This window comes from Pinus tabuliformis, chromosome 8 (assembly GCF_031772625.1).
Source record: "Pinus tabuliformis cultivar Carrire ecotype Pingquan chromosome 8, CPIR1, whole genome shotgun sequence".
NCBI classification, from domain to species: Eukaryota; Viridiplantae; Streptophyta; class Pinopsida; order Pinales; family Pinaceae; genus Pinus; species Pinus tabuliformis.
Window position 1 is genome coordinate 705,198,405 of NC_142294.1, and position 21,291 is coordinate 705,219,695.

The following is a 21,291-nucleotide window of genomic DNA, read 5'->3' on the forward strand; positions in this document are numbered from 1 at the left end:
ACAGATTTCCTGTTTACTATGCTTTTCTTGCTTTGTAGATGTTTGCGACTCCTCACATTGGTTTCACCGATGGTGCTTGCCGAAGTGCCCGGAACCTATCATCCTCGGCATGGGCTATCTACAACCCTAACAGTGAGTTGATTGACCTTCAAGGTATCTGCCTAGGACATACAACCAACAACATTGCTGAATATAGTGTAGTCATCGAATTGTTATAAGAAGCCATCACTCTGGGCATCAGAGAATTGGTTGTCAACCTGGATTCACAGGTTGTCGTCCTTCAACTCAACGGGCTATATTCCATCAAGAAACCTCAAATATTACGAATGTATCTCTGTATTCGTCTATTGGAAAGACATTTTGATTATATTACATATCATCATATTCCTAGATGCATGAATACATTGACAGATGCATTAGCTAATTACATGTTAGATAGACATTTACGAAACATGTGAAATATAAGACAAATCATTTGTACCATAATAGACAGGAAAATACAACATATATATATATATATATATATATATATATATATACAACATATACATATGTACATATGTATATATATATATATATATATATATATATATATATATATATATATATATACATATGTACATATGTATATGTTGTATATATATATATATATATATATATATATATATATATATACATATATACAGATATATATATATATATATATATATGAGAATGGTTGATACATCAGAACCCAAAAATAATATGTATGTCTATAATAACATTGGTGGCTCGCAGGCCTCGTACATCCATGGCACACAGGCCTCAAAAATATGTAAGTACTAGACCTAGGAACTACTCAGCATGGTGGTCATGGTAGCACGAGATAGCTCATGCAACACAACTCAGTAATCAACAAATCCGATATGAGACTCCCACTATGTGCCTCTGGTACCACCAAGGCATGTCTCCTATCCGAGCATACTCCAGGATACCATGAGTCAACCCCTCAAGGTTCCTCGTGATCTCCTCCTCATTATTGCTCCCTTCCTGATAAGGGGTGACAACATCGATGGGGTGAGGTACGCACCTAGCTATCGAGGACATCTCAGTTGGCCGCTCTGGTCCAACATCTACATAGACAAGAGAAATGTTATAAGCATACATATACCAAAAACAATTTAAAAACATCAAAATCAAAAATTTGAATTTTTTACCTTCATCATCGAAGTCCACCCCATTTGGTAAGGGCATATCTGGGTCTCCATGGAAATCAATGCCACTGTACGGCCAATCCTCCACAATGATCTTTTGTCGTCGTAGCCATGAGAAGAATGTCAATCGGTATGACATATGCTAACCCCTAGTGATCCTAAGCATTAGATGACTCCAGTGGGCCATCCGCGGATCGCGTGGTGCAAGAGGATCAACCTCAGTCAACTGATACTGGAACAGTGACACTCATTCCAGGAAAAAGCTCACAAGTATTGATCCAAAGCCAAATTGCTTCAAATTCCTCACCTTGGCCTTGGACAACTAGCGCTTGATGTTCACCTTCATGGCCTCTGCCCAGTTGAAGACTGTAGAACCTATGCAATCAATAGCATAAAGGAACTTCGACTTGTTAGTCGTATGTTCTGCCTAGGACCCCGCCACTTTGTTGATAGTCAACAGAAGCGCCCTTAGTGTCAGATCCCGCACAATGGAAATCTCTATCTTCCCATTCTTGGATTTCAAGGCCTCAGGACAATGTTTGGCAAGCGGGGAAGATATGCTTGCCCCAATCAGATGTGACCCATAGAAGTTCAGTGGCTCACCTCTATGAGACAACCAAGTGATGAAGTAGATATCTGAAGTTGTCAACTCCAGCTCCTGGTCCCCAATGACAAAAATCTTGCGATTGATGTACCAAAGGCTTATCAAGTATCGAAGCAGTTCGGGTTGGGCCCGCATCCCTGGTGTAAGGAAAATTTTGAGGAGCCTGCAAGCCCTCAAATCCTCCAGGAAATTTGGATCATTCAATGTCTGGTTGTTAACCTCTTCATGTTCTCTTTCCTTCCAATCCACCATTTTCGACAATTTCTCTCCTGCAAAAACCATTTATTTAATTCAATGATCAATTTTGACACATAAAATTCAAGTTTTAACAGTCAGTTCTTGAGAAAAGATGATTTTTCCCTATCCACAGTGTTGGCACACCTATTTTAGAAATAGTCACACCGGTCGGCATGGATGATTATGCAAATAACCCTTGGCTGGCGCGATCTCGTGCCTGGAAATTGCGTCGACTGAGGGTGAAAAAATTTCTCAAAAACCTCCCTAAAAATCCTAAAAATTGGCTAAAAACAGAAAATAATGGCATGAAAATGGAGCTCTGGGATTTGGTTGTTACCTGGAACTGACAGTGCATCGACTGACCTCCTGGATCTCCCGTAATATGCTCCACAAAATACTAGGGAAAAAGTGGGTAAAAAGTCTTCACTGCAAAGGTAAAATGGTAAATGGTAAAAATATATTTACTTTTCCCCTTTTTTATTCACTTTTTCATGAAAATATCAGGTTTTGTAAATATTTTTGACCTAGTTTACCTCAAGGACTCGATAATACGCTTTGCCTTACTTGTGCCGCAATAGCTGATGGATGCTTGACGATGGCGATGAGTCACATTTCAACTATTTTCTCGACTCGTTAAACTCATATGAAAAGATTGACGAGTATTTTTCCCTTTTTTACTTGTTAAAGAGAATAAAATGGGGTGTCTGCTTTCAACTCTTTTCCGACCCTTTAAAAATGAAAAGATGGCAAAGCCCTTGTCATTTTGAACTCATTAATGGATGTGAAATGTCATGCACCTAGTATGAGTTTACCCCTTTTTTTGAGCTAGGAGGAACTATTTACGAAAAAGGTACTCCTTGACTGAAATGGTCAAGCCGTTCTCTCAAGTATTGTTTTCTACCTTTTCGGGATCGAGAGACACAAACGTATGAAAAGGGACCATGTGGAGTTTTCTTTTACGTGTCTTTTTCAAACTCTCTAAACATGAAAAAGATATCGAGTTACATCTTTGTCAGACTCGTTAAACTATTAAACGACATCGGATTCGTCACCATGATGAACATAAGCTTCTCCTTCCTAGGGCTTGTTAAACTTACTAGGTCGGATTCGTCCAAAGGATGAACTTACAGTGCAAGCATATGTTATCCCCTTCAAGCTTGCAATTAAAAAATAGTTGGGGTACTCGCCAGAAATGGTGGGGGAAAAATCTAGAAATTTATAAGTCGTGTTAGCAGCTCACTCTTGAACATAACACTCGTTTCTTTGTGTTAGGTTGGGACATACTCCTTTGTATCATTAACCTTCCTAGGTTTGGACCATTCATTTTTGCCTTGCATTTGATCTCTGCCATGTCATCATGACCACTGATCCCATGGATCCAAAAGCTGCCAAACTTCCAGTTATGTCACCGATATGTTCAAGAGTTGTCCTTCTGTAGTTACACTTACCTCTAATTCTGTGTGTCATCCAAAATCATTTTTCATCTTCTCATCTCACGTCGATGATGTGGGATTCATTATGGCCCTCCTTTGATACAGTCACTTTCTGTCGACTTCAACTCATTATCTAGGAGGTTGGCCAAGAGACTCCCTTCCAGTACCTTAGATCTTGCATGCCTTAATGGCAAGTTCTTCGCACTTGACAACAAGTTCACATCATTGGCTTTCAATCGAGTGATTTCATGGGTGCTCGACTCTAGTTCCTGTATTCACATTCCGTGAATTATGCTGATAGTACCTTAAGGGCCATTATCATTATTGGTGGTTTCTCTCGCACTTGTTAATAGTTTACATCATTGACTAGTAATCAAGTGAATTTATAGCATGTTCGACATCAACACATCTATTTGCATGCTAGGATATGTACTTTGATCGGGTCGTGTTGGAGCGCAAGACCCTGGGCTCAGATCACAAAATTCTAGGTTGCGAAGTGATGTGACATGGTTATGATGATATGCATGTCTCTATCGGATGGCTAGCTACGACCAAACCATGAGTTATCATATGTGATCCTTCTCATTATTGGATGGCTGTGACCATACCTTGGTTTCATTATGATCCTCTTTGACGAATGGCTGCACCCATACCTCGATCCATTTACATGATCATTCTATGAATGGCTGCATCCATAACACGATTCATGTATCATTTGATAGAGATCTCAGTTTATGTATATGTACTTGCTTGCAAGTTTTCCGATGGCAGACCGATTCCCCGCACTGATTTATAAATCATTTCATGCGTCAGTCCAGTTCGGCCTTCGTGCTTTAGGGGGCATCTGTTACAAAAAATTTTGTCACTATCCCTGTACTCCCCATTCCTTGATCTTGGAGGACCTATACAATGAGCCGCTCCGCATGCTTTGCCTTCATGATGAATCTCCCATTGTGTCCCTATTCATGAGCAGATCATTTCCCTTTTGCACCATTTCCCCTGAAACTTCTATTTTTCCCAGTTTACAAGGTTGGCGCTAATGACCCTTGTCTCCCCTGCTCCGATGTGTAGAGATTAGCACTATTCCCCATGCCGATCAGTGTGATTGAGCTATGTTCCAATCACGCCAGTATTGTTATGGAATGTTTTTTAAATTAGAGCCGAAGCTTCCAACTCTAAAAGCTCTGTAATGGAAGTTTGGTAAATGGTTTGGCTGGATGGGGTCGAGGATGACAGTTTGGGATCCTTTCCCCTATAATGATGGAACTACCTCAAGGGATAAGTCCTTCTCCCATGAGAATAGGATCCATCTCCCATCCATATTTCCTATATAAACCTCCCTTGTTCCCAAGCACAAACTAGTCATAGTGAGAGTGTTGGCTGAGTGCGAGTATACTTTTTCGATTAGACAAGCAAGCTTTACTAGTTGTAGCCATCTAGTTGTGTGAGGGAGAAGTGTGTTTGGTTTGGAGTGAAGTCTAAATGGAAAAGCCTTTAAACTATTGTTGTTTGAAGCCATCATGGAATGCTAGCAGAATTGTGTGGGAACTTGGTCTTGTCAGAGGAAGATTGCGACGTCAAGACGAATGGTTGTAATCTCTCTTTGATATTAATATATGCAACTATCGATTGATTTCCTACATATTTTGTAATATTACATATTCGTGTCTTGATGCTTATTGACTCATTAAGTAATTTGAATTGAAATTTGTCTATTATTTTGTTTGTGTGTTGTTGTTGTTTACTTGTTTCAGGAGCTTGAAGAAGGAAGCGAGAAATTGCTGGAGCAAGCAAGCAAGGACATCATCAAGTAGGATAAGAGACCAAGAGGTGGGCCCTCTTGATTGAATCTAACCTAAGTAAATATTCCATACAATGTATCTCTTATGGCTAGACCCATTATTGGGCTAGAGGAATTCATTCATGTCCGCACTTATAATTTTACTTCACCACAGAGGGCCAAATAAATCAACTGAGATAAAAGTCACCAAAGAGTGTTGATTAAGATTTGCCATTACAGCTAATTACATTGATGAAGTGGAATTAGATGTGGTTCCAATAGACATATGTGGAGTTTTCTTAGGAATTCCTTATCTTTATGATAGCGATGCAGTATTTTTGTTGGGCAGCGGATCCCCCCATAGTGGGTTTTTGGGGCTTAAATCCCAAGTTTTGGTCAATGTAATGTAAAGACCCTGCAAAATGCGAGTGCGGAGTGCGAGAGTCTAGGGTTGCCCACCCTAAAATAATGTAATTTAATATAGAATTTGTCAGCCTACCTATGGTCCACAGACCATGGTATTGTATAAATAGAGCGAGGCTCTAAGGGTAAAGTCAGTCTTAGCTTTGATAAGTAAAATATGGGTTTTGAATGAAGAATTCGCTCTGAGTTTGTGAGTCTGAGTCTTGGGTTGTAGTAGTAGGAAGAGGCTCTGCAGTTGTGTGCATAGAGGCCTGGTAGAGTCTGCAGCTGTGTGCGCGGACCCCTGCAGCTGAGTGCACAGGGCAGAGTTGGGATTGTATTTGAACAGAGTATTAATAAAAGATAAGTTGATTTTGAATTGTTGTGCATCTGCTCATAGACCTGTGTGTTTATACTTCTATTATATTTATGCATCTCTTTACAATTTTATGATTGCACGCACTTGTTATGAATGTTGAATGGTCAACATGAACATTGGGTACACACAACTAATTCAAGATCTATAATACTAGCATAGTAAGGATAAAGGATCTAGATAGCACCTCTTTGTGCTCTTTATAGAGCTACGTGGAAGCAGTCGCACAAGTTGCGAAGGTCAGATGGCTGCGTAGAGCAGCACAAGCATGCAGGTTGGGTTCGCAAACTTCCTAGACCTCATCAAGACATCCCTAGGGTGTGGAAACCTGGTTCCAACACCCTCCCACACTACCTCGGGTGAGACCTCAGTCTGCACACCATGAGCTATTGCCGAAATGGCCTGACCTAGGTTTAGAAGTGATTAGCCAAAAAAATCCCGAAACTACCAATGTAATGTAAAGACCCCGAAAAATGTGGGCGCAGAGCGCGAGAGTCTAGGGTTTTCCACCCTAAAATAATGTAATTTAATATTGAATGTGTCGGCCTACCCATGGTCCGCAGACCATGGGATTGTATAAATAGATCAAGGCTCTAAGGGTAAAGTCATTCTTAGCTTTAAGAAGTAAAATATGGGTTTTGAATGAGGAATTCACTCCGAGTCTGTAAGTCTGATTCTTGGGTTGTAGTAGTAGGAAGAGGCTCTATAACTGTGTGCGCAGAGGCCTAGTAGATTTCGCAGTTGTGTGTGTGGAACTTTACAGCTAAGTGTGCAGGGCTAAGTTGGAATTGTATCTGAATAAAGGATAAATAAAAGATAAGTTGCTTCTGAATTATTGTGCATCTACTCATAGACCTGTGTGTTTATACTTTGTTGTATTTATGCATCTCTTTACAGTTTTATGATTGCACGCACTTGTTATGAATGTTGAATGGTTAACAAGAACATTAGGTACACACAACTAATTCAAGATCTATAATACTAGGATAGTAAGGATAAAGGATCTAGATAGCACCTCTTCTCACTCTTTACAGAGCTATGCGGAAGTAGTCGCAAAAGTTGCGAAGGTCAGATGGCTGCATGGAGTAGCACAAGCGCATAGGTTGGGTTCATGAACTTCCTAGACCTCATCAAGACATCCCTAGGGTGTAGAAACCTGGTTCCAGCACCCTCTCATACTACCTCCGGTGAGACCTCAGTCCGCGTACCACGAAATGTTGCTGAAAGGGCCAGTAGTTTCAGGATTTGTTTGGCTAAATCACTTTTGAACTTGGGTCAGGCACCATCAAGCCAACAAATGGTTCTGTTGTCAGGACCGAGATCTACCTAAGGGATTTCTGATGTCGTGCCATTGGAACCCTACGAGGAAAGAAATTGAAGGGTGGTTGGATGAAAAGCTTCACAAGTTTATGACACAGGAAAATAGAAATCTGCAAATATCCAAGAAGAGATGGTTGGATCTCTACATATATACGGAAATCCATGAGATCTTCTTCGCATCCTTCCCTTCTGAACTATATGAGTGGATCGCGAGGTTAGCCAATAGCCAGGGAAGGTACGAGCTCGATCAATCGATAGTGTGGACTCCAGAATTAGTGTGCAGACTAGAGACATCAAAAGATAAGGTCGCGCGAGCTATGGACCATTGGCTCGACTGAATAATAGGGGGTTTATCACTGAATTTTCGATAGACACGACCATGAGCTACAGTGAAGCAGAAAGACGTTTCCTCAAAGGACCATGATGTAAGTACATTAAATCTTGGAATACCTAGATTAAGATGTTTTTATGTGAAAAATGGGTGATGCGAATACATTAATGTTTGGAATGATGCTGAGCAGAAAGATCTACAGAGGTAGCAGGGAATTAGGAAATAGTCCCTTAATTTCACCTTCACGAGAGAGCGAGGAGGAGCTTGCTCGGGTCTCTCCGAGAAGTGCGGTCAGTTTGATAAGGCAGCACATTCCGCAGTTACCATCTCCACTTATGCCACCACTCGCTTCACCTCCTTCACCTCCATCTTCGCCCACACCACCTCCACCAAACCAACAGTTCAGTATGGCAAGTGTGATTAACCTACCCGTATTCAGAGGAGTAGAGAATGAGGATCCGGATCAGTTCTGGTTTGTGGTAAGATCAGTGTGGGAAGCACAAGGGGTTACGAATGACAACATTAAGAAGGCTGCATTGGTGAGCGTGCTACAGGATCGCGCACTGACATGGTATATCAAACACTTGAATGATCGCCCAAATGCAGGAATAGCAGAGATCTAGAATGCGCTGAATAAAGAATTTAGCCGGCCGAAATCAGAGACGTAGTCAATCATCGGATTTAAAGAGATCACAATGCTTCCAGGTGAGACCCAGTGGGATCTGGATCAGTGGCTAAAGAGTACGATCCGTGAGGCTAATATGACATTAACAGATGCACAACACTGCGCGTGGTTTGTGGTGTCTTTGACACCTCACCTGAGGACGGCACTATCACAGTAGAAGCTTTCAACCCATGCCAAAGCATTGGAAATGGAGATGAGGTTGCATGAAACACTGATACAGGATCTGGGGCTAGGATTTCAAAAAATCCATGCACAGCTATAGAATATCTGCTTGGAAATGAAGATCTTGAAGCAGGATAGGGCACCGCAGCCGGAGGCGCGGGAGGAAGTGTGGTGCATAAAATGCAAAGGCCAAGGCCACAACAAGGATCACTGTCTAGTATTCGTGAACTACTTGGCAAGAGGGGGGCCAATGCCATTGAGACCAAAGGCTCAAGCAGGGCTGAGTGTGACACCTGCGCTATGGTGCGCGATCTCTCAGATTGGAGGAAAACATACGAAAAACAACTCACTTGTTGCAGAAGTATACACAGACCCCACAGTAGTTGTTTTGTAATTTCTGCAGGTTAGTAGGCCATGATGAGTGTACATGTCACAGCTATGAGTTAATGGTGGATTGGACCCTAGCCTATAAAATGTAGACAAAAATGTGAGGCCTCAACCCAGCCATGGGGATGGCGCGCGCTAGATTTCAAGGCTGAGGTCGAGGATGAGGAGGAATGGGGCCAAGAAGGGTCCATGGATAGTTAATATGTTACAATTGCGGAGGACCAGGGCACTACTCCCATGATTGTACTAATCTAATGAGAATATCTTGTTCATATTGTGATCAGTTTAATCACGAAATGATGATTGTCCCATGTTGATCGCACAAATGTGCAGGAAAGGAGTACTTCAGCCTACTCCGACTCAAAATATTCAAATGATGAGGTCTGAACCACACGAAGAAGACCCAACTGTGAATATGGTGCTCAGAAGCGGCGTGACCACAAGGGAAGATAAGGGGAAGCAGCCTGAGGATGATACATGGGTTCGCAAGGTTCCTACAAAAGAACTGGAGTTTGACTTGGAACGCGCAAAGGAGATGTTTATGGAAGCTAAGAAGAGCTTCATGAAGGCCTCTACTTCAGGTAGTAAGGATCAACCAGGTGTGCGGGATAAGGGGAACTACACGTAGTCCGGAAATTGCGGAAGCATGCATTACGCACCCAGAGGGAAATGAGATTGATGGCGCAGATTGGCGAGTATGAAATGGATCAGGTAATCCTAGACCTGGGATCAGACATGAATGTGTTACCAAAATAGACATGGGAATGCATGGGTAGGCCCATGTTATAGTGGTCCCCTATTCAATTACGAATTGTGAACCAACAGAAGATTTTTCCCATGGGGAGGTTGTAAGGGGTAACAGTTGATATCGAAGGCGCAAGCACACAGACGGACTTTGAAGTGATAGAGATTGTTGATGATAGCAGTCCTTATCCCATGTTGCTAGGAATAGACTGCGCCATTGATATGAATGGAGTTATCAACTTGAAAAAGCAGAAGATGATATTCGAGAAAAAGTCCTTACGCATAGTAGTTCCACTAGATCCAGCCGAAGGATTGCGCTACACTAAACATGTGCTCAACGATGATGGAAGTGATGATGAGCTGGATTGTATCTACAAGATAACTGCACGAGATCAGGACTGGGTGAATCCGACTGTAGAGGGAAGGATCTCTTGGAAGCATGCAATTTCCTGCACCGCGGATTCAGACGAAGAAGATGAACACTGGCACTATCGGTTGAACGAAGTGACAACGCTGAATTAAAACATGATGATTAGATCACTATGTTGCGTAACAACCCAGGCCCGAGATCTGCCAACATATGATGGATTGATAGCGGTGGATGAATTCCTGGACAAGTTTGAAAGCATAGTACCAGAACAACAATAGTTCAATGCATTGAAATGGGCACTATGTGCGACACCTGGGTGCTAGTGGGGAACACATCAAGGAAATTTTGAAAATTGGCGTGAATGTAGAAGGATGATACACCTACGATTTGGGAAACTGTAATTATGGATAAAAGATAAATACGATGGATGAGATGACCCGTGCACACACCTCGCGAAATGGACCAAGGCCTATGGAGAAGAACCTCAGCCCAAATGGGTACACTTATTCTACCATACCCTGGATATCATACCCATGAATTGGTATACTGAGATGGAACTCTGACATGGTACGGGCAAATGGGATGCCTTGCGCGAGGGAGTTTTGTTAAAATTCACATTTGCAGACCGATGGTAGAATACTGTTGACGATGCACTACAAGCCGTAAAAGCCACCATCTTCAAAATACCACAGGAACCACGGCAAGTAGTTCAACCAACATGGGCAACCTAGTTAAGCAGTGCCCTAGAATGTTATAATGTGCAAGTAGAAGAGGAGGATGACAACCCCCGAAATATTAATATTCCAGAAACTGAAGGGTGTCGCAAAGTTCGAGGACCATCAATTGAGGATCCTGACATCACTACGCCGCTAAAAACAAAGCAGGTAAACATTGGTACAGATGCGGAGCCAAAGTACGCGATGCTTGGGGACTATTGGGACGATGCTACAGTAGATAAGGTTGCCAAGTTACTCTGCGAATATCAAGATTTGTTCCCAACCAAAATCACGGACTGAAAGGGGATCATTGATGATTTAGGGATGATGAAGATCACTCTGAAACCAGACATGAAGCCCGTTAAGAAACGACCTTACCATTTGAATCTGAAATATAAAGAAAAATTTTGCGAAGAACTAAACGAAATGCTTACAATCGGAATTATTGAACCAGTGGAAGAACCCGACTGGGTGAGTCCTATGGTAGTACAAGAGAAAAAACAAAAGGGCGAAATTAGAATATGCATGGACCTCAGGAAGCTCAACGACACTTGTGTTCGTGATCCATTCCCAACACCATTTACAGATGAAGTATTGGAAAATGTTGGCGGTCAAGAAACTTACTCATTCACGAATGGCTTCTCAGGGTACCATTAGATCAAGATCGCACCGGAAGATAGGATCAAGACAACCTTTGCAACCGAATGGGGTTGTTTTTAATACACCTTCATGCCCTTTGGATTGAAGAATGTGCTAGTGATATTTTCACGCGTAGTGGTGGCCGCATTCAAGGAATACATCCACAAGTTCTTGGAGGTCTATCTAGACAACTGGACTATATTCGAGTTAGTTAAACACCATATAGCAAGCTTACGTTTGATGCTAGATACTTGCCGATGACACCAGATTGTGCTGAATCTGAAAAAGTGCACCTTCCTCATCCCCTTTGGAAACCTGCTCGGCCATGTGGTCTGCAAACAAGGTCTGATGGTGTATCCTACAAAGATTGTTATCATTCTCAATTTGGAAGCACCACGAAGTGTCAAACAACTACGTGCTACGTTGGGGCACACTAGTTACTATAGGAAGTTTATCAAGAGCTATGCACAAATAACAGCACCAATGGAGAAGCTATTGAAAAAGGATGCTACATATTGTTGGAATGATGATTGTGAGAAAATTTTGGATGTTCTCAAGGAGAAACTGGCATCTGCTCACATCCTGATCTTCCCAAAATGGGATGTAGAATTTCATGTACACATTGATGCATCGTGTATCGCACTGGGAGCTGTACTTACGCAGGAAGGCATGGATCACCCAATCGCATTCGCAAGTCAGCGATTGTCCAAAGCCAAAAAGAACTACTCTACTACTGAGTGCGAAGGGTTGGCAATGGTATACGCGCTCCAAAAATACTGACACTATTTACTTGGCAGGCACTTCAAGATGTATACCGATCATTCTGCATTGAAATACCTGGTGAAAAAACCTATGTTGTGGGGGTGCATATGCAGATGGTTGTTACTGTTTCAAGAATATGAATTTGAGGTCATCGTAAAGTCGAGATGCCTAAATGCAAGACCAAATCACTTATCACGAATTGAGATAGGCGAGGAACCAAAAAACTTGGAAAAAGGACTACTTGATGCACAACTCTTTGTGGTGCGTGTTGCGGATGGTCACTTCAAAGATATAATTCATTTTTTGAACATAAGGACTGTGCCAAAGGAATATTTAATTCAGTAGAAGAACGAATTGGTGGTGCGCACGACAGACTTTTCTGTCATCACGGGGCACCTCTACAAAATGGGAAATGATGAGATATTGCGAAGATATGTACCTGAATTTGAACAAGGATAGATCCTCGTGGAAGCACATGGAGGGGTTGTAGGAGGACACTATGCAAGATGCGCGACGGCCCAGAAGATTCTTCACGCTGGGCTATGGTAGCCAACCCTACATCAAGATTTGAAAGCACATTGTTGGGCCTGTGACTTATGTCAAAGGACTTGGAAACCACCACGAAGGGATGAGATGCCACTCAATCCACAAATGACGCTACAACCATTCGAAAAATGGGTAATCGACCTTTTTGGACCAGTCAAACCTCAGGGGAAGATGGGTGCACACTACATCATCACCGCAACAGAATATTTGACTCGATGGGTAGAAGCACAGCCGGTTAAACACTGCACAGCTACGATAGCTATTAGAGCCTAGATTTTCCTCAGGCTAAAAAGACAAGGTTCTAGGTCCACATCAAACCACGCTCATCCTCATAGCTAGCCCTACGAGGACAGGAGCGGGCTCTCTCTGGGTCAATCTCGGCAAAAGACAAGCGATGGGGCTCGAGATGACTAAAATAAAAGCTAATTTTAGGCTAGGTATGAGTACAAAGGTTTGATTTGAGTTTTGGGGGTTTTGTGCTAGAAACAGGGAAGAGCAAATTGGGCTCGGGGATGAGGCACAGTTTCTACTGAGTTCTGATTGGGGCAAGCAAGGCAATCGTTTTGATGCTTTAAAGTGAGTGAATGGATAGATCAGACTAGTGAGGAGCTAAGGAGAGCAAGAGAGTCTCAAGAATTCTCCTTAAATAGATGAAAACATGGAAATTTAAACAAATTCAAAGGTAGAGCATAACAGTTAATCGATTCTACCTTAATCACTCATTTGTTCAAATTCAGAAGAAGAGATAGGAAAATGATACACATAACACTAATGAACTTACAATTACTTAGAGAAGAACACCATCAAAACATAAAGCCACATGGATCCCAAACAGTGCTGCAAAACCCTTGTCTTTCCTTAGCCAAAAATGCAGAGATAGAATGTACAATGATATGCCAAAGCAATCCCTAGTGTCCCACCCTGAAAATGACTTAGGAATTACATGATATAGACTAGCCCAACCCATTCCCTTTCCTCTCGGGGTCGAGCTCATAATTCTAGGAGTTGTTTCAACCAATTCTAAACAAAGCACTAAAATATAGGCAATCAAAACAACTTGCCTCTATAAGGTAGGAAACTGATTCATTCATTAAATTTTCACTTTCTAGTGAATGAAACCTCTAGAACAAGTAAATAAGTTCCAAAATTACATAATGTTTATCCAATTACATCAAGATAGATCAAAAATTACATCAAGAAGCAAAACTAGTCAAACTGGCCAAATTTCTGAGCTGGAAGGTGAAAAATTGAGCAAAAATCCTCTATGTGCTGCGCCAAATCCTCTATGTGTCGCGCCACTTTGAGGCCGAGTTTGAGGCACTTCCTGAAGTCCAAATTGAGCCCAAGATATCTCATTGGAAAGCCCTACCTGTCTACTTTCCAACCCAAGTGGAATTTTTCAATTTTGATGTCATTTTCCCCTCCAAAATGGAAATCTCCCAGGACTGCTTCATGTGTGTCAAAATAGGGGCAGAGAGGTCATTTTGTGAGTGTTTTTGACCTCCTGAGGACTCAAAACTTGCCCAAATTTCTTGGCCATGCACAAAAACCATGATTTTTCATGAAAAATCCAGAAATATAAACTTTTTGCAATTTGGAGCTCCCTAACAAAAGCACGCGACAGGTGGCGCGGCGCATAGGGAGAAAAACCCTGTTTTTTGTGCCAAAATTTGTCAAAATGCCAAAAATGCCCCAAATTTTGTGAAATTTGGGCTGGAGCTTCTTCATTAAGTTTCATATTGGGCTAAAGAGGCTTTGGCCAATATCTAAAGATGATCAAGCTCCCTTTGCCTCTATTGCTTCCTTATTGCCTTCCTCAATTTTGCCTTTAAATTCCTGATTCGTGCCTTGCAGGCCTTGTTCCGCGACATGTAGTGGAAAGCCATGTGTCTGAGCAATGCATGGTCCTTATCAGCCTTGTCCAGTATTCTCTCCAAGTGGATGTTGATTCTCTCGAGATTTGACTCCCGATCCTCATTAATCTCTTGCTCCAATGACATGAGCTCAATTCTTCTTCTTTGTGCAGCTTGGTGATTCTCACGGATGTTTTGTAACTCCATGATTGCTTGCTGATCTTCAAGCTATTTGTTCCTCTACTCCAAATACTTCATGGTCCACTTAGCTCTCTCCAAGTCAAGGGATAAGGCTTGGATCTCTGTTTGCTGCTCCTGGATGATCTCCCTAAGCTTGGCACTTTGTGGGCCCATATCTGTATCATCATCATGAATGAGAATGAAGTCAGTCTCTTGTTCACCTGAAGGCCCCTCATCCTGCATTGGCCTCTTTCCTTTGTCCTGTACCTATGGTGCTGATGTTGGAAGCGAGGCCCCTTCCACACCGGGTGGAGATAACACTCGCTTTGCTGCTGCAAACAAATGTCTGGTGCCCCTCTAATATGTGATGAATACCGGCACACTAGCAGTCTCATGGCGCTCATACTGATGAGAAGGTCCAGCTATCTCATGCTTAACCTCTGATAATCCCTTTGAAGCTCTAAAGAAGTCACGAGAGATGAAATCATCCCAAGTGATGCCCTGTAATCCAATCTCATGAACCACCAAAATCTTAATAAGAGCAAAATGATAAACATTGTTAAGTTGTTGTTGAGGGGTGCGCACAAGTGTGGTCATCCTCTCCATGTTCCGGCAAATGAAATATAGAATGTTCATCATCTTTACCCTGGTGAAATGCATGAGCAACCTGATGTGATAAGCATATAGACGAGAGAACCGTCCCTCACAGCTGAAATATTTCATGATCAATTTCATTAGTGGAGCATATTCATCTTTCAGATATCAGAATGGAAACACTCTCTTGAGTTGCCTCAAGAAACTGGTTTTAATTTATGGCTCATAATGTTGCCGGTCAATCTTCTTCCTCTTGGTCCATGGTTCCCCAATGTTTGGTATGCCAGTTTCTAGTGAGACAGATTCTAGTGTAAGTGTGAAGGTGACACCGACTAAGGTAGCTTGATCTCCATGTAAATGCAGCACAAATAGACAGGCCAAATCATGATGAAATTGAACATTAGCCACCTTTTCACAACACTCATAGCATGACTAATGCTGAAAACAAAACATGGCAAGAAGGTAGGCCTGTAATTCAGTGAGGGTGACTGGTTCTTCTCTGATATGTCTTCCTCCACTATGAGGCCTCTGGGGTGCATGTTCCTCCATGGGAGAGTCACTTTGCATTTCCATTTCATAATTAGATGAATGCTCAGATGCCATGACTACTGTTTTTCAAATTGCCTTGGAGAAAAAGATGCTGGTGTATGAAAACTATTTGGATTGCTCTTTTAGTGATGTGTGCAAATTCTGCCACCAAGGGGAAACAAATGAAACAAAGGACTGTTAGGAAGAGGGATAGTAGTAAGGGACTAGGGACTATTGGGACTATAGGGATTAGGGAAATGTAGGAGGGTTTTGAGGGATTTGATGTAGGATTTAATGTATAGGGTTAGGAATTGTTGTGTAGGGTTTTAGGTGTGAGATTGGAGAATTTGGGACAGAGCATTTAGGAGAAGGGATTAATGAGCTTAGGGGGGTAGAAAATTAGGGCACGATAAAAACAAGGGAGAAATGGGAAGGAGGAGTGACTTTGGTAGCAAAACAGTGAATTGTGAAAACCATAGCAATTTCTTTTGAGGCACGTTGAAGTAGGGTTTGGATTTTTGTTTCAATCATTAGCATCCATAAACCACCATCTAGGAGGTATATCCGCCACCACCACATCCATCAAAATGTTTTTTGCCGGAATCTGATCCAAACTGACCACCAAGTCTTTAATAAGCCCAATACATCTCACCCTACTGGAATCAAATGAATAAAGATCATGGTATTTCCTAGTGATGTCCAAACCCAACTTCTCCATGATAGCCTTCGGCATAAGATTGTGGGAGGCGCCAGAATCAAACATAGCATTATGCAACACAAACTCATGCACTCTCAAACTGATATAAAAAGGAGGCACATCACTATCCGGAGACTCACCATTCAATGCTGGTCCAAAAATCAGTTCAGGTTGATCATCTTCCACACTCACCATATCAGACATTGGATCAAAGTTCAAAATTTTGGAAACCTGACCTCTATAACTGTTGTTCCTCATCAGTTCAGTCAAGGGAATGGATACCTTCAATTTAGAAATTTCATTTTCTAAACTAAAAGTAGAAGTCTTCTCTACCTCTTTGGCTGGAACCTCTTTCTTCTCAGCTTTATCTTTTGATACAATTGGCTGATTGACTCTTTCATTTGCTGGTGGAGATTTGTTAGGCATAGGATCAGCAACTTCTTTTCCTTTATTTGGTGCAACAGGTGGCTCATTCTTAGATGTTGGACCTTCCTTTCTCTTCTGGATTGGATTGATGGGGACATTTCTATTTCTTAATGAATACTGACACTACTGGGCAGACAAGGTGTGCATATACCCTCTCTAATACTCATCTGACTCCTCTTCAAGAGTTGTATCATTCGCCAAGATAAAATCTACATCCTGCTGTACAGCTCAACTTTCTGCATACTCATCATCTTCAGTGATAAAGGTGGGCATATCATCAGAAGTAAAGAAGTGATTTTCTTCTCCTATTACATGGTCTTCATCATTAGATTCAGGACCAACAAAATTCTACTGAAGTGGTGTCTTTACTTGCTGCTGTTGTGATGTCGTTTCTTGTGCTCACTACTCACGTTGTTTAATCCTGAATTGAGGTTGTTGCTATCAATGGAAATTAGGATTCTGGATCTGTGGTTCAGGCTTATCAAGTGTTAACCTTTCAATCATATTTTCTACCTTGCAGAGCACCTGATCTGAGGTAGAAGCTTCTTCCTTTATTGAAACTCTCTTCTCGGTTTTCAATCTAGCTCTCTTGTCATTCAAATTTGCCTCAACACTAACGACGATTTTCTGCATTTCTTCTAAGGTAGCTGGATCTCTCTCTCTTAATTGATAAGCCATGTCCGAATCAAAACCATCTGGGAACTTAAGCAAAGCTGACTTTATAGTTGGCCTTAAATCATTAGGAATAACATTATAAACTGCATTAAACCTAATACAATAGTCTTGCACGGACTCACCAGCATTTTGCTTGACCTTCGTATATTCAGAAGTGATCTGAAGAGGATCTTTCTTGACTTCCTAGCAATCCAAGAACTGTCTTTGAAGCTCTTCTAATGTGGGAATACTTCTAGCTGTCAAAGCTCTGAACCATTTTCTCACCTCACCTGCGAAAGTCTGCACGAATAATCTCATGGTCACGTTTTCTGCATCAATCTCATGAAGCTCAAAGAAATCCGTCATCTTGTCCACATGTTGCTGAGCCATGGTACTTTGAGGAGTGCCATCAAACAAAGGAATTTTACTCTGATAATCTGCGGGCATGTCACCCAAAACTTGAGGCAGCGCGAGAGGTGCAAACTGAGCAGCCATTGCTCTTGGTGGATTTGCAATCGGCCTTGGAGATGTTGGGGGAGAAGGTGCAACTAATGTGTGAGGTGTATGAGGAGGTGTATGCAGAGGTGAAGCAATTTTGGACGTAGAAGGAGTAGCTGGAGGCGAATTTAGTTCAGACCTTTGATATGTAACAATAAGCTGCACAGGGATTGAGGGAATGAAAGGCGGTTCAGTGGGAACCCTTGAGCTAGATGGAGTTGCGGCAGCTCCAAGAGTTGCAGATGCAGCTTCTAGGAAATCAATGATATTTGCAGCCTCAATGTCAGTTTGGAGCTGTCTTAGAATGAAATTCTCAATGGACTTATTGGATTTCTCAATTTCTAGAGCAGTAAGAAAGTCCCAATTCAGGACGATAGACTCAAGAGCATTTTCGGATTTGGTTTTAAACAATGATAACTCAAACTGTGTGTCAAAATCAAGCTCTTCAAGATACTTGAAAATTGCAGGGCAAGAACGGGATTTGAACACGGGAGTCACAGAGCTCTCTTGACGAACAATTCTTGAAATCAGATTGGGATTTTCGTAAAAAGGGGGAGGATTTGGATCTGGATTAGCTCTAGTATATCTCTTTGAAGCCAGCATGTTATTTTCAAGAAATCAAAGGAACATAAACAACTTGTTCATCCTTTCAAATTCTAAACTTATCATCCAAAAGCTTAGAATTCGCAAACATACTGGGGCAATTTACAAGTCAAGTGTCACAATTACAAGCTAGACCAGAGATTGAATGAAGCAGCATTTATCTACTTGCGCTAATGCAAAGCAAAAGTGTTTCGAAGGCTACCTGGCATAACTTTAGGCTCCGTTTGTAGCTTATAAAAAAAATGACATCAACAAGCAAACCATTTTTGCCCCAGTATGGTCGCCACTATGTTAGAGCCTAGATTTTCCTCAGGCTGAAAAGACAAGAGAGGGCTCTCTCTGGGTCAATCTTGGCAAAAGACAAGCAATGGGGCTCAAGATGACTAAAATAAAAGATAATTTTAGGCTAGGTATGAGTACAAAGGTTTGATTTGAGTTTTGGGGGTTTTGTGCTGGAAACAGGGAAAAGCAAATTGGGCTCGGGTATGAGGCACAGTTTCTATAGAGTTCTGATTAGGGAAAGGAAGGCAATCATTTTGATGCTTTAAAGTGAGTGAATGGATAGATCATACTGGTGAGGAGCTAAGGAGAGCAAGAGAATCTCAATAATTCTCCTTAAATAGATGAAAACATGGAAATTAAAACAAATTCAAAGGTAGAGCATAGCAGTTAATCGATTCTACCTTAATCACTCATTTGTTCAAATTCAGAAGAAGAGATAGGAAAATGATACACATAACACTAATTAACTTACAATTACTTAGAGAAGAACACCATCAAAACATAAAGCCACATGGATCACAAACAGTGCTGCAAAACCCTCATCTTTCCTTAGCCAAAAATGCAGAGATAGAATGTACAATGATATGCCAAAGCAATCCCTAGTGTCCAACCCTGAAAATGACTTAGGAATTACATGATATAGACTAGCCCAACCCATTCCCTTGCCTCTAGGAGTCGAGCTCATCTTTCTAGGAGCTGTTTCAACCAATTCTAAACAAAGCACTAAAATCTAGGCAATCAAAACAACTTGCCTCTATAAGGTAGGAAACTGATTCATTCATTAAATTTTCACTTTTTAGTGAATGAATCCTCTAGAACAAGTAAATAAGTGCCAAAATTACATCATGTTTATCCAATTACATTAAGATAGATCAGAAATTACATCAAGAAGCAAAAGTAGTCAAACTGGCCGAATTTCTGAGCTAGAAGGTGAAAAATTGAGCAAAAATCCTCTATGCGCCGCGCCAAATCCTCTATGTGTTGCGCCATTTGGAAGCTGAGTTTGAGGCACTTCCTGAAGTCCAAATTGAGCCCAATATAGCTCATTGGAAATCCCTTCCTGACTACCTTCCAACCCAAGTGGAATTTTTCAATTTGGATGTCATTTCCCCCTCCAAAACTACAATCTCCCAGGACCTGTGTGTCAAAATAGGGGCAGAGAGGTCATTTTGTGAGTGTTTTTGACCTCCTGAGGGCTCAAAACTTGCCCAAATTTCTTGGCCATGCACCAGAAACCATGATTTTGCATGAGAAATCCATAAATATAAACGTTTTGCAATTTGGAGCTCCCTAGCAAAAGTGCGCGCCAGGTGGTGCGACGCATAGGGAGAAAAACCCTATTTTTTGTGCCAAAATTTGTCAAAATGCCAAAAATGCCCCAAATTTCATGAAATTTGGGCTGGAGCTTCTTCATTAAGTTTCATGCTGGGCTAAAGAGGCTTCAGCCAATATCTAAAGATGATCAAGCTCCCTTTGCCTCTTTTGCTTTCTTATTGCCTTCCTCAATTTTTCCTTTAAATTCCTGATTCGTGCCTAGCAGACCATGTTCCACACCATGTAGTGGAAAGCCATGTGTCTCAACAATGCATGGTCCTTATCGGCCTTGTCCAACAGTCTCTCCAAGTGGATGTTGATTCTCTCGAGATTTGACTCCCGATCCTCATTAATCTTTTGCTCCAATGACGTGAGCTCAATTCTTCTTCTTTGTGCAGCTTAGCGATTTCTCGCGGATGTTTTGTAACTCCATGATTACTTGCTAATCTTCAAGCTATTTGTTCCTCTACTCCAAATACTTCATGGTCCACTTAGCTTTCTCCAAGTCGAGGGATAAGGCTTGGATCTTTGTTTGCTGCTCCTAGATGATCTCCCTAAGCTTGGCACTTTGTGGGCCCGTATCTGTATCATCATCATGAATGAGAATGAAGTCAGTCTCTTGTTCACCTGAAGGCCCCTCATCCTGCATTGGCCTCTTGCCTTTGTCCTGTACCTGTGGTGCTGATGTTGGAAGTGAGGCCCCTTCCACACCAGGTGGAGATAACAATCGCTTTGCTGCTGCAAACAAATGTCTGGTGCCCCTCTGATATGTGATGAATACTTGCACGCTAGTGGTCTCATGGCACTCATACTGATGAGAAGGTCCACCTGTCTCATGCTTGGCCTCTAATAATCCCTGTGAAGCTCTGAAGAAGTCACGAGAGATGAAATCATCCCAAGTGATGCCCTATAATCCAATCTGATGAACCACCAAAATCTTAATAAGAGCAAAATGATAAACACTGTTAAGTTGCT